Below are 15,264 nucleotides of genomic sequence, written 5' to 3' on the forward strand. Positions count from 1 at the left end.
TTTCCCTCTCTCAGGGAAGAAATAAATAAATAAGGTTTAAAAAATTAGCAAAGACAAGAGTGACAGGGGCTGGGCAGAGAGACTGAGGAAGGGAAAGGCTGAGCCTGCTCCCCAACACTTGAAATTCTCAAAGGCCTCAAGAGAAAGAGGAGAGGTCTTTGTTTTTGTTTGTTTTTGCTATAGAGTGCATGCGCTTGCCAGAGAAAGACAGAGACATTGAGGAGAAGCGAGACATCACCCCCACAGTGGGGATGGCCATGCCACAATCATCCTCCTCCACTATCCTCTCAGGATTTGGGGCATGCACACACATATGCCCTGTGTGATTTTCAAGCCATTGTGTCCAGGACTCAAACTGAGGAGTCCAGCGTGTGGTATCCAGCACTGTAACCTCTACTCCACCGGCTGGCTCAAGGAGAAGTCATTGGTGTCTACATGCTTTCTGTGAACATCACACCTCTCTGGGTGGCGCTGGGAGCTGGGATTAGGGAGAAACAGTGACACGCCACCCAAAGAAAATCAGTGAGCCGAGGCAACCAGAACCTTTGAGGCAGGTGCTTTTTAAGATTTCCCTCTGGCCCCTCCTCTGAGCTGATCTGTTTTCAGATGTGACGACACTGGGAACTATTCATTTGATTCTGTATTTAGTGCAGCGGTTCACGGGAATTGCTTTCATGGGCTCCGTCAGTCTAACGGGGACCTGGGCATGTTTCGAACCAGCATTTCTTTTACTGTGAGGATGTTGAGTGAAACCAGAGACAGTGCAGCCAGATGGTAAATGACTCTCCACGCTGCTGTTGGCAATGCAGGCTCACATCCCACAGCTCCTCGGGAGTGGGCTGGTTTAGAGGAGACAATGCATCACCATGTGCAGGCAACAGGTTGAGAATCCAAGAACCCAGTGGACCAGTTCGAGCTCTGCTGTGAGGGCCAGGCCAAGACAATGTTCTCCTCTGGGTCTCGGTTCCCCCCTCTGTAAAATGTAAGATGCTCCCTTGGAAGGAGGCATAGCATGGCGAGAGGAAGACAGAATTTGAAGTCCTGTGGACTTGGTTTCAAATTCTCCATGTCATACATGGTCTTAGCAACTCTGGACAAGGGACTAAATGTCTTGCAGCCTCAAATTCTTCTTGTGTCCGATGCGGGCATTACCTGAACTTAACTGGCCTTCCCGCATTCACCCTTTCTTTCCAGTCTGCTCTCTGTACTGCGGCCAATGTGGACACTTTAGAACACAAACCTGCTCGTGGCATTTCCCCCCTGAAAAGCTATCAAAGGCTCTCCATGACCCTCAGGGAAAGATGGACTTTTTCTTTTTTTTTTAAGAATTATTGTATTTAACTTTATTTTATTTATTTATTCATTCATTTTATTTATTCATTCATTTATTTATTTTAATTTGACCAGAGAGGGACAGAGAGAGAAAGAGAGAGAGAGAGAGAGAGAATGAAGGAAAGTAAGAAAGCAAGTCACCAGTCTGGGATTTGAACTGTTGTCAGTCATGTGGGAGTCCAACGCTCTTAATCACACCACATGCTGGGCCCATGATGGACTTTTTAATCTGGCAAATGCTTAGTCTAATCTCGAAGCAGCTCCCCTTACCTCTCATGCCTGTCCAGGCACCCTGCCTCTCCTCCTTCTCCCCATAGACCTCTGCCAGAGGTCTTTTGCACATGCTGTCTCATTCATGGAGTATTCTTCCTACCTTTCCCACCAAACTGGCTGCACTTCAGTCTCACATCTGCGCTTTCTTAGTGAAGCTCCCCCTTATTTCCTTCCACATGAGGAACCTCAGTGATGTTATCTTATCGCCTCATGCATCTCTCCTTTGTAGTAACTGGTGCAGTTGTGAATTTACATCTGCATGGTTACTTGATGAATACATGAAATCCATCACTGGCCTGCAAGCTCCACGTGGTCAGATAGCATGTTGCTTCACGTAGAACACAGTGCCTATAGAAACAAGTCATAATGGCGGCGGGCAGGTGGTGTGGTGGTTGAGGCACTGGATTCCCATATGGCCAGCTGTGGTTCAAGTCCTGGGCCTGGTGACTTGCTTTCTTACTCTCTCTCTCTTTTGTCAAAGTTGAAGAATAACAATAATAAATAAAATTTAAAATAAATATTTTTTTAAAAAAGAAAGAAAACGAGCCATAGTGAATATAATAATGTTCAAAATCAGCCTGTGTGACAGAGCCCTTATCATACTGGACTACAGTGCTGGAACCCACATGGCCGACTATGGGTTCAAATCTCTAGGCAGGCCTGAAAACACACGGGTGCATGCACGGCCACCCTAGATCCTGAGGTGCTGAAGGACTGGGGAAAAAGGAGTGCTGTGAGACAGGACCCCGTGGAGGGTGCTTTCTCTTTCTCACATGCTCACGCTCCATTTTGTACGCATGTGTGTGTTCCACAATATATATATTCCAACAATAGTCAATATCTACTAAGCAATGTCTACATGCCAGTTGCTTTGCAAAAGCTTTAATTGGGTTTTATTATTATCCTCTTTGAAGAAAAGGAAAGTGACTCAAACACAGAGAGGGTGGATAACTTGCCCAGTATCACACAGCTGGTGAGTGGTCCAACCCCAGAAGTCTGGTTGACCGTTTACTGCATTTCACTCATTCAGTAAATGATGCAGTGTTCTGGGAGCATGCCGTTAAGCATGGAGGCTTGCACTGCTTCAATGCTCAGTAATAATGAGCACTGCTAATAGACACTGAGTACTATGATGTGTCCAATACCATTCTAAGGACTTCCATGTGAACTAACTCATTTCATCCTCCCAACAACCCCAGAAGGGAGCACTACCAACCATCATCCTCACACAACAGATGAGGAAATTGAAGCTGGGAAAGATTAACTGGTTTGCCAAAGGTTACCCAGCTCCTAGGTAGTGGGGCCAGAATTTGAACCTTGGTCCACTGAACTCCACATTCTGGGAAAAGTCCAGTTCATGTTTCTCAGGGAGGACCAGGCTCAGGAGAACTGGAATGAATCCTCCTTCATCCCACAGTTTTCTGTGATAGTTCTACTGTTGAGAAGGCTTGGGCTCCCTTCATGCTGCTGAGCTACCCAGCTAGGCAGGGTACGGGCAGAGCTGTGTCCTGGAGAGTAGGGGGCCAGTCACTGCTACAGGCCCGTGACTGAGAAGGCTATACTGTGACCCAGTCGATGACTGGGCTGTGACTAGTGGGACAGCTAGAGAGGGTGATGCCAGCAGGAACCAAAAAAAGACATACGACCACATAACCCATAAGGACAATCATCAACTATAACCAAGAGCACCATGGCAATCCCTGCCTTCTGTCCCCACCCCAGGAGCTTACTGGGGTCTTTCTGGGATCTGTTTTATTTTAAAGAATCATTTTATTTCATTTTATTCATCATTATTATTTTTAGATTTTAATTTAATTTTTAGAGAGACACAGAGCAAGAGAGAGAGAAAGTGAGAAAGCAAGCCTCCACGTCCAGGACGGAGTCTGTGGTCAGCCATGTGGGAGTCTGGCACCTTAACCACCATGCCACCTGCTGGCCCCCTTCTGGGATCCCTTAGAGGCTTATATGGTCTAGATTTCACCCCGGGCTGTCACAGCTCAGAGCCGGGACTCATCCACTTAATAGCTGTGACATCTCTAGCCAATTGCTGAACTTTCTAAGCCTCAGTTTCCTTCCCAGTAGGCTAAGGATAAGAAACACTCACGTCACTAGAACACTGTGAAGATTAAATAAAACCTCTGGCTCACAACTTGTAGGTAGTTGTCCCTGTGGACAAAATGCAGGGGAGGGCTGACCCCACAGCACAGTAGGTTAAGCCCTATTCATGGAAAGCCAGATCCCACAAGGCCAACTGCAGTTCGAATCTTGGCCCTAGCAGCTTGAAAATCATGCCTGGCACATGTACATGTGTGCCCCAAATCCTATGGGGTGAAGAAATAGTGGAGAAGGGATTGTGCATGACCACGCCCCACTGGGGGGTGCTAGCTCACACGTGCTCTCTCTGCTCTGGTGAGTACATGTACTCGCTAACGATTGTTTTTTTAAATGCAGTGGATGGCAGAGGGGAGAAGGCAAGCGCATGATACAATTTTCCTGAAGCACTTACTCTTTCAGATTCATGTTTTCCCCATGCCTGAGAGCATCATACCTAGTCACTCTTCATCCTTTCCACTTCCCGTATAGGATGATAGTATCAACAATAACAAAGGGAAGAGATAGTAAGTGGATACCCTGAACGAGATGCTGAGATAAACACTTCGCCTCCTCACAGTATACGAATATGTTAATCCTCACAAGCATTCTAAGAGGCAGCCAAGGCCAGACTGATTAATCAGCTTTGGCCCAGCCACTTGTAAGCTGTGTCACCTTATCGAATGTGTTACACTTTCTGTTCCTCACCTTCCTCATCTGTGAAATGTAGATAATATTAGCAGAGTATGTTCTGTAAAGTGGTTGAGATGACTAGCTCTCTACCGAAAATGCGTACTCCTTTGACAGAGTAGAGTCGTGGCTGAGGGTAGCGGCCCTACCAGAGGCCATAATTCCCAGTTGAAGTCATATGACTGAGTTCAGGCCATCAGAATGTAGAGGAAGTGACATGCCCACATCCATGACTATCCCATAAAAATTTCCCACACAATCTTTCATATGGTCTGACATCCTCGGTTAGGAAAATGTCTGGGAGTCACGTGTTCCAGATGGCAGGACCTTCATCACCTGCCATGGATAGAGCACCTCCTTCTCTGGTCATCAATTAAACTCTACATGAATGTGAAAACAACTTTTGAGGACCTGCAGATGACATAATGGCTACATTGCTGGACTCCCATGTAGTCAACCGTGGTTCAAGTCCCGGACCCGGTGGCTTAAACTTACACTGGGTGTGTATACATGCGTGCCCAAGATCCTGAGAGGAGAATGGAGGAGAAGGTATTTCTGCATGGCCATCCCCCCTGGGGGGTGATTTTTCACTTTCTGTCTCACTGTCTCTCTCTGTCTTTCTGGAGAGCACACGCGTCCTATAGCAAAAATCTCTCAAACACACACACACACACACACAAACACACACACAAAAACAAGAAACAATTTTTGTTGTGTCCAGCCACTAAGATGCTAGGGTTTCTCTAATGTACCAGCTAGCATGAACCTAACTGGAAAAAGGAATTGGTGCCAGGAGTGGGATGCTGAAAACACATGACATTGGCTTAGAAGTCAGGTGGCAGTTATACTAGCAACTGGAGAACTGGAGAGCCATGTAATGCAGTGGTACAATGTCTGGTTCAACTGTCACCTATTCTAATTTCCAAATCAAAACTCATGCCTACTGAACCTCTAGGCTCTAGAGAAAGAGACTGGAAAAAATAATGGTAATAGACTTTGCTATTGTTCATGGTTGAGCTTCGCGAGGTATTAGAGAAAGAGAGGAGCTCAGACATAAATTAGCCAGTTTGCAAGTAAAATTAGAATGGAAGAGTGGAGGGGTCAGCTGGTGGCGAGGTAGTTAAGGTGCTGAACTCCCGCCTGGCCAACTGCAGTTCATGTTCCAACCTGGCAGCTCAAAAATTACTCCAGGCCTTGGGACCAGCAGGTGGCGTGGTAGTTGAGGTGCCATACTCTCATATGGTCCACCACGGTTTGAGTCCCAGACCTGGTGGTTTGCTTTCTTATTCCCCCCATCCCTTCTATGGCTCTCTCTGGTCAAATTAAAAAATAATAATAATAAATAAAATTTATTAAATTTTATTTTTAAAATTTTATTATTGATTTATTGATTTTAATTCGACCAGAGAGGTACAGAGTGAGAAAGAGAAAGAGGGAAAGTGATAAAGCAAGCCGCCAGGTCTGGGACTTGAACCATGGTGGGCCATGTGGGAGTCCAGTGTCCTTAACCACCATGCTACCTGCTGGCCCCAATAACTACTTCTTTTTTTAAAAAAATCATATTTAGGGCCTTCACAAAGGCCATACTCCTCACGACTCATTTTGGGTGTGGTCAGGAATAATGGACAAAAAAAAATTCCTCCACCTGGCAGAGCTGGGGGTTCAGAGAACATTAAACAGTAAATCCCCCTCAGGGGATAGAATCAGAGCCTACTCCCATAACTTTGCCCACTGCCAAGGCACAACAACACCATGCCTGCTTGGCCAGAGTTCATAACTACCAGTGACTGCTCAATGCCTTCTCCCCACATCTCTTCCATGGGAGTCATATTGTGATTATCCTGTCCCGCTCCTACATGGGCTGTGGATGCAGAGTAGCAGACGATGTGTCTCTCTGGGCTCATGGGTCTCTGAACTGTGAAGAGCCATACTCAGTTCAGTAGAAAGGAATGTGCATCACCCAAAAGTCCTGAACTTTTGGCCCATCCTCTGTTGTACAGTCAGTAGCATACCAGGCTGCAGAGCTTGAAGCCACATGCCAACAGCAGTTCAAGCCCCCAGCCTGGATGACCTGAAAACATAGCAGTTGCACATACACATCTGCAGCATGCTAGAGGGCTAGAGAACTGGAAGAAGATCGTGGCCTGACCAAGTCTTGTAGAAGGTGCTGCCTTACCCCTCTCATGCCCATGCACACACTCTATCATTAGAAAAAAGAAAAAATCCTAAATTTTAGGTTGGAGGCAGTAATTGACTAGAAGCTGAGCTCCTCTCTTAGGGAAAAGAGAATGTGGTTTTGTGCATAAGAAGGTGGCAGGAGGGTCAATGATACATCAGACCAATGATACATGAACACAGGATATGGGTCTCTGCTAGACTCTTCTTCAGATCCTCCACATTCCTTCTTTCTCCATCTATTGTTGGGATGAATATCCAGGGAAGATGCAGAAAGCCACATGCAGAAGACACATAAAGTCAAATTCCCCCCAAATCAATCCTGATATTTAAGTGATCCTCCTATCTGCCCCAATCCCACCCCTTCCCAATCAGAGTTTGAGTAAGAAATGACCTTCAATTGTATTAAGTTACTGAGATTTGGGATTTGGGGTTTTTGTATTATTATTATGGCTGATGTAACTTTCATGATTATAATATGCAGAGCTCTTAAATACCGCCTGGCATATAATAAGCACCACGTGAATATAGTCATTCTAGTTTAGGTCCCATTTTACAGGTAGGGAAACTGCAGCTTACAGGTGTGTCCGACTACAGTCAACTACTATTCTGTATTTATTTCTCAGTAGATGATAACCTGAGCCATTTGTTTTAAGTTGATCTTTTTATTCTATGGGTAAGAAAACAAAGATACAGTACTCCCGACAGAGTCTTCATGCTAAGATCCACCCTGAGCCTCAGCCAGCCTAGACCACGGGCACACACATACCCAGAATATTCAGGGAGGTCTCCAGACATGAACCAGTAACCTTTCCATGTAGATCTGATTCACAGAGCCCAGTGCTTTACTGCTGAGCAAACCTCCCTCTGGCCCCTAATCAGACCCATTTTATAGGTGAGTTTACTATCTGGCCGAAGGCCACAACTAATACTAGATTCCAAACTGGAAGCTTTCCTCCTATTCAAATGCTTCCAGCACTTTACTCTTGACCCCAGGTCTTCAGGTTGGTCCCTTAATGTCTTATTTTGTTGTGATTTTTATTTTGTGTTTCAGAAAACACATCCACTTTGCAAATGCCCCAGCATTGAACTAGTAAGTCCGCATGGAAAACTGAATAACCCTCTACTGACCCAAATTCCAAGTTTTAATTTACATGGAGCCAGTTAATTAAAAACATGCTCTGTGAACACAGACACTGCTATGGTTGGTTCTTGAGATAGCTTTTTCTGTTTTTCTGAAGAAACTGGGTTTCCTCTGTGACATTTGTGTCGCACACAGCAAGGACGCACCACAGAACAGCATGACCAGTTCAGGGACAGAAAACTGCTTACCAAGCATTTAGTGCAGAATCAGTCTCCTGGTCTACTTTTACAGAAAAGTACAAGTCCTAAAAACCAACCTACCCACAGAGCCAGTGCTGGCAAGGCGAGAGCGCATGTTAATTAATGTTTATAAAATACCTGGGGATCCCTGGAATGAAAGAGACTATTCAAAATCCCCCACGTATTGTTATCGCTAACCCAGATAATCTGGTTTTTAAGGAAACCATTATGATGGAGTACTTACTATGTGGCAGGTGTCTTCAGCGACTGTATCTGATTTAATCCTTTTAATCATCCTATGTGGTAGGTTTGGGTATTCCTTTTCTATATCTTTTTTTTTTTTTTTTTTTTTTTTTTTTTGTAATCGTCACTGTACAGATGAGAAAAACAAGTTCAGCAAATTAAGCCACTTGCTAGCAAGTAGCGGCATGGAAATGAGAGGTTAAAGCTGCCTAAGTGTAACATCCTACCTCTTTTATCACACCTCTTCCCATCTTCCTTTCAGATTCTTTCTGCATTTAAAACAAAATGTCACTCAAGAAGACCTATAGCTTTTTTCGTAGGCCTTTTTTTAACTGGAGAATATTTTGCAATACAGGAAAATGCTCTAATCTTAAGTTGCATGCGATCAGTTTTGACAAATGCAATACGGCTCTGAACCCACACTCTTCTCAACATAAGGGATGTTTCTAGCCCTCTGGCAACTTCCTCGGTGCCCCTTCACTGAAACATCTTTCAAGTTAAAAGATACAACAAATAAAATAAGCTAGTTTCCTTTGATCAAAACGATCTTTTTTTGACCTCGGCTATGGGGCTAGACCCAATCCCTAAGATTGGTTCACTAAAAGACAAACAAACGAACAAACAAACAAAAAACAAATAAGCAAAAAAACACCCCACAAGGCAGGCCACATGGAAAAGTTGCCAGTTACATCTAGAGTCCTCTCTGAGTCTGCTAGGCACATGTGTGCCCATGATCTGGGGCTGGCTGAGGATGAAGGTGGATCATGGCATCAAGACCCTGTCATGGGTGCTACATCTTTCTCTCTCTCTCTTAGTCATAAAATAAATATCTTTTAAAGGAGGGACAGGGGGGTGATCTAGTTAAAACTCTGTACCCTATTGACTCCACCCACACTGAATATATGGGAATGAACTGATCTGGATATGACACAGATGAGAAATACCATTTTACCTGGATTATCACAATAACTATCATTATTTTAGCCCCTACCATGTGTCAGGCACTAGGCTAAAATACCCTTTGATATGTAATCTCATTTAATCCTCATAAATATTGCTTCCATTTTATAGCTGAGCAAACTTAGAGGGGTTAGGTAACATGCCTACATACACACCGCTAAAAAATGGCAACCTCGGACAACCGCGGTTTGAGTCCAGGACCTGGCCGTTTGCTTTCTCCCTTTCCCTTTCTCTCTCTCTCTCTGGTCAAATTAAAATAATAACAAATGGAATTAAATAAATTTTTTAATTTTAAAAATGGCAGCCTTGAAATTTAAATCCAGGAGGTCTGACTTCAGAGGCTATTCCCCTAATAGCTGCATTTGTTGATACTGTTGGGTACCTTTTCGACTCCGAAGGTCAAATGGGCTGGTTATGTCCATTCAACAAACAGTACAGAGCATCTGCGAAGTGCCAGGTTCTCCGCTGGGTGACATGAAGGGAGTTACAAAGATGAACGGGAGTTGGAGAGGGGTTATGAGGAAGCCCTCACAGGGAGGCCATGAAGATCACTCTTGGGACATAGCTCCAAGGATGAGTAGGATCTGGCCAGAAGGATTTGGATGAACAATGACTAACACATATAAAGGCATGGCCAATTGCTTCTGCCCCCTCCTTATCTGGCTTTAACAAAATCAATCAAGTCCAATTTTAAGTCCCCACAGAAATACCAATACTCACTGCAGTCTCTTAGCTGTGGCCTCAATTCTTCCAAACAGCCAAAAATTAGCACAAGAAAAAAAAAAAAAAAAAAACCCAGGTCTGAATGTTTTTTATATCACCACACAGATCATGCCATAAAGCACAAGAAGAAAAAAAATAAAACCCACTATGAAGGTGTTTACACCACCGCAGAGGTCATGCCCCAAAACCCACACATCACATCTCCATGTGCTTAGAGCCGATCACACTTCATTTCTTGAGTCAGCTAGTTTCATGGTTCTTCAGCCTTGGTAGTAAAATGGCAGCAAACTAGAAGGGCGAACGGGTGCAGAGATGGTGGATGGAAGGGACCATCAAAGTAGGAAGACTTGAAAAGATGATTCAAGAAATGCCAAAAGCAATAGCTTCTTTCAAGACACCATTGTGTAGTATTGTACAACGGCTTGCTCAACTCAACAGGCGTCTGACAACCTCCAACTGTGTACTGGGCTCTCTCTTAGGCTTCGACAGAGGATATAAAACATGTAAAATCCAGTTCTGTCCAGTTCAGTTTGGTGGGAACGAAACGTGGTTACCTTGGGACAGGCTGTGAGGTTGCTGTGAGTCATGAAAGGTGGGTAGGAGGCATGGAGGCAGGAAACTCACCTGTCACTAAAGAGTCCTACGGGCAGAAGCAAGGCTCTGGTGGCTCTAGTCGGAGATAAGCAAGGTACTTAACTTCCCTATGCCTCAGTTTCTTCTTCTATATAACGGGTATAGCAGTAGTGTCTGTTCAAGGAAATGCTGAGAATCAAAGGAGCTAGTATGCAAAATAGTACTGGGTACCAGCTAACTGCCTCTTACCCAGTGCTTGCTCAACCCCTAGTATTCACAACAGAAACTGCTCAATAACTATTGATGAACAAACGAATTCACAAACGAATAAATAAGTGAGGCCACTGAGTAAAAGAGGGAAACCTATTATGGAAGGTATTCTCTCTTTAATAAGCCCTGCAGATCCGAAAGACTGCACAACAGTTTAAGGACTAGGTTTGAGGTTGAATGTATGTATGTTTCAGGTATCTAAAGAATTAATCACACATGCCTTAATTCTTCTACAAAAATGACGTGACATTTTAAACAAACACAGAGAAGAGAGATGATGCGATCTCAGTGACATGATGGAATATTTCATCCTCAGAGAAGGCTGAAACCCAGGGGTACCGTGGGAAATGCTGGGATGGAAGCAAACCCCAACCACCACACGCTCACCCACCCAGAACCAATTCTGTGGTCTTCTCCTTCCTTAAATTATATGTAATCCAAAAAGGATAAACACAAAAACTGTCTTCAAATGCTGTGAAGGATCATAAAAGTAAAACTGATTTGGAAAAGTAAGGAAGCTACGAACTCAGAGCTACAAGAGGGCCTGGGGGAGTATTACATTTCTAGGTCCTTCTTCTACAGAGAAGGAGACCCAGGTCCAGAGAAGAAAGGTGACTTGCCCAAAGTCACAACTTCAAGAGAACGGCAACAAAAGGGCTGGAGCAGAGTGCTCAGACTTCCAAACTGAAGCCTCTGGGGAAGAATCCTCCATTCTGCCAAAGGAAATATCCAGGGAGAAAAAGGAGGTGCCCTCAGCCCCTGGAGGCAGGTAAGGGCCTGGGGGGTGGGTGACAAAAGAGTGAAGGAGGATAGTAATGGGGGGGGGGCAGGGTGGGAAGAAAATTAAGCTCGGGGTGGGCGTAGAGTTCCAAACACAGAACAATCCAGTCCAAGGCTCTTGAGTTTTTCACGTGAAATCCACCCACTCCACCCCCATTCTGAAGAGAGGAATAAAAAAACCCAATGACTTCTCCCAGATGTTCCCACCTTGGCCAGGATTTCGTGTGTGTGTGTGTGTGTGTGTGTGTGTGTGTGTCCTTACAGATATTCTCGCTTTGAAGGTTGTTCCCTAGGCTGGCAGCAGAGGGGGAAGGGCTCAGGCAAAGACATCCCGGATCCCCGGGATCACCGCGCATTCCGCTTCCCCATCCCACACACAGACCCACTCGCTCGGTCTTTCCCTTCCTCACCGATGATCAAACCCAGGTGAAGGGACCCAGAGCTGCGGGGTCAGTTTCCGAAGGGCTTCCGCTGCTCACTCCTGCGCACACTCACAGGCACATTTAACGCGCGCTTGCAGGCTCACACACTCCCGTGCACACACTTGGCACCCCCAGAGGCCGGGCCGCGCCCGCCCGCTGAGTCAGCTAGTTTCATGGTTCTTCAGCCTTGGTAGTAAAATGGCAGCAAACTAGAAGGGCGAACGGGTGCAGAGATGGTGGATGGAAGGGACCATCAAAGTAGGAAGACTTGAAAAGATGATTCAAGAAATGCCAAAAGCAATAGCTTCTTTCAAGACACCATTGTGTAGTATTGTACAACGGCTTGCTCAACTCAACAGGCGTCTGACAACCTCCAACTGTGTACTGGGCTCTCTCTTAGGCTTCGACAGAGGATATAAAACATGTAAAATCCAGTTCTGTCCAGTTCAGTTTGGTGGGAACGAAACGTGGTTACCTTGGGACAGGCTGTGAGGTTGCTGTGAGTCATGAAAGGTGGGTAGGAGGCATGGAGGCAGGAAACTCACCTGTCACTAAAGAGTCCTACGGGCAGAAGCAAGGCTCTGGTGGCTCTAGTCGGAGATAAGCAAGGTACTTAACTTCCCTATGCCTCAGTTTCTTCTTCTATATAACGGGTATAGCAGTAGTGTCTGTTCAAGGAAATGCTGAGAATCAAAGGAGCTAGTATGCAAAATAGTACTGGGTACCAGCTAACTGCCTCTTACCCAGTGCTTGCTCAACCCCTAGTATTCACAACAGAAACTGCTCAATAACTATTGATGAACAAACGAATTCACAAACGAATAAATAAGTGAGGCCACTGAGTAAAAGAGGGAAACCTATTATGGAAGGTATTCTCTCTTTAATAAGCCCTGCAGATCCGAAAGACTGCACAACAGTTTAAGGACTAGGTTTGAGGTTGAATGTATGTATGTTTCAGGTATCTAAAGAATTAATCACACATGCCTTAATTCTTCTACAAAAATGACGTGACATTTTAAACAAACACAGAGAAGAGAGATGATGCGATCTCAGTGACATGATGGAATATTTCATCCTCAGAGAAGGCTGAAACCCAGGGGTACCGTGGGAAATGCTGGGATGGAAGCAAACCCCAACCACCACACGCTCACCCACCCAGAACCAATTCTGTGGTCTTCTCCTTCCTTAAATTATATGTAATCCAAAAAGGATAAACACAAAAACTGTCTTCAAATGCTGTGAAGGATCATAAAAGTAAAACTGATTTGGAAAAGTAAGGAAGCTACGAACTCAGAGCTACAAGAGGGCCTGGGGGAGCATTACATTTCTAGGTCCTTCTTCTACAGAGAAGGAGACCCAGGTCCAGAGAAGAAAGGTGACTTGCCCAAAGTAAACACTTCAAGAGAACGGCAACAAAAGGGCTGGAGCAGAGTGCTCAGACTTCCAAACTGAAGCCTCTGGGGAAGAATCCTCCATTCTGCCAAAGGAAATATCCAGGGAGAAAAAGGAGGTGCCCTCAGCCCCTGGAGGCAGGTAAGGGCCTGGGGGGTGGGTGACAAAAGAGTGAAGGAGGATAGTAATGGGGGGGGGGCAGGGTGGGAAGAAAATTAAGCTCCTCTGCTTTGGGTGGGTGGGGGGAGAGTTCCAAACACAGAACAATCCAGTCCAAGGCTCTTGAGTTTTTCACGTGAAATCCACCCACTCCACCCCCATTCTGAAGAGAGGAATAAAAAAACCCAATGACTTCTCCCAGATGTTCCCACCTTGGCCAGGATTTCGTGTGTGTGTGTGTGTGTGTGTGTGTGTACGTGTCCTTACAGATATTCTCGCTTTGAAGGTTGTTCCCTAGGCTGGCAGCAGAGGGGGAAGGGCTCAGGCAAAGACATCCCGGATCCCCGGGATCACCGCGCATTCCGCTTCCCCATCCCACACACAGACCCACTCGCTCGGTCTTTCCCTTCCTCACCGATGATCAAACCCAGGTGAAGGGACCCAGAGCTGCGGGGTCAGTTTCCGAAGGGCTTCCGCTGCTCACTCCTGCGCACACTCACAGGCACATTTAACGCGCGCTTGCAGGCTCACACACTCCCGTGCACACACTTGGCACCCCCAGAGGCCGGGCCGCGCCCGCCGAATCTCTCCTTCTGCCCCGGGAAACAAGACAAGCAGCAACATGAATGAAATCTACCCAGAAAGACTGCATTTCAGCTCAACCACGCAACCTCCGGCCAAACCGCCGAATATGGAGCAAAGTTTTATTTCGCTTTTAGAGTCTCCAGTTACGCTTCTACCATTTCCTGTGGAAAATTAAAGCTTTGAAGTGTCTAGCTCCGGCTTTCGCAGACAGGCAGAACCGCCAGCGCGAGCTCTTGAAAACAAGCACCCCGACCCCGACCCCGCCCCCTCCGCCGCCAGAACTGCGGGTTCAAACCCACCCAGCTCGGCCTCCGAAACAGCGGGGGTGCGCAGAGGGGATGCAGAACCTACTGGAAACGACGCCCTAAACTGATAACAATCTCCACAACCCCCGCCCCACCTCCATCCTGCCCGAGTCCCTGGTGGCGCCCCTTCAGCCAAGTGGTGACAGCTGCAGCTCCCAGCTAGAGGGAACAGACAGCGGCAGGAACTGGGAGCTGGGAAAGAGGGCTTTGTCCACTGCGCAGCCCCCACCAGCTGTGCGCGCTCTGGTCCTCAAACGCTGCCCCAGAAAAACTTGGGACGGGCAAGTCTTCCCGCTCCACCCCACACACACACCTCTCCAGACCGTTTCCAGGCCAGGCGAGATCCCAACCATTCTGCCTCCACTCGCCCGGCTCCTCCTTTCCCTGCGCACCGCCCGTGTCCCGGGAGGGCGTGGGGGGAGGTACGAGAACTGGGCGGCGGGGAGGGAAGCGCGCCTTCTCCCAAGTCCTTAGGGAGCCAAACCCGTGCGCCGGAAAATGTGGCACCTTCAAGGTCAAAACAAACAGGGCTCTGGTAGAAGATGTGTAAGGGGCGCAAACGATCTCAAGGCGGCTCACAGAAACGGTGCTGGGTTCCGATCAACGCCTGCAGGAGGCGGTAGCTGCCTAGCCCCGCACCGGGGGCGGAACCGCGAGCTCTGGGACCTGGGACCTCACCAGCCGCGTAAAGTACGTAGATCCTGAGCACAGAAGAGAAGCGGCAGGTTTCTGGTCGCCTCTAGCCCGGTGGCCCCCTTGGAGCCTTGGGACAGCAGCGGGTGGCCGGAAAGCCGCAGGAGGAGGGCGCGAGGCAAACTTGCGCCGAGAGTTGGCGGGGCTGGAGGGGGAGGAGTACACTTACCGCTGGCGTTCTTCCCGCAGATGAGGTGCTGGTAGGGCTGGAGGAGGCCCCAGATCTCGGAGTCGTTGTTGACTGTGTGCTCCAGGGTCTCCACGGTGAATTTTGG

The 15,264-nt window shown here is 46.8% G+C and overlaps 1 protein-coding gene across 1 annotated transcript in view; it reads right to left on the reverse strand.

Moving 5' to 3' along the window:
• LOC102475118 (ankyrin repeat and BTB/POZ domain-containing protein BTBD11) overlaps window positions 1-15,258 on the reverse strand; it is a 225,990-nt gene extending 210,732 nt beyond the window's left edge. The window contains exon 1 of the mRNA XM_027769013.1: window positions 15,159-15,258. The gene's annotated coding sequence lies outside the window, so the exon portion shown is untranslated. The remainder of the gene's footprint in view (window positions 1-15,158) is intronic.
• Between the last annotated feature and the right edge of the window lie 6 nt (window positions 15,259-15,264).

Source organism: Tupaia chinensis, unplaced genomic scaffold (assembly GCF_000334495.1).
Source record: "Tupaia chinensis unplaced genomic scaffold, TupChi_1.0 Scaffold148234_1, whole genome shotgun sequence".
Lineage (NCBI taxonomy): Eukaryota > Metazoa > Chordata > Mammalia > Scandentia > Tupaiidae > Tupaia > Tupaia belangeri.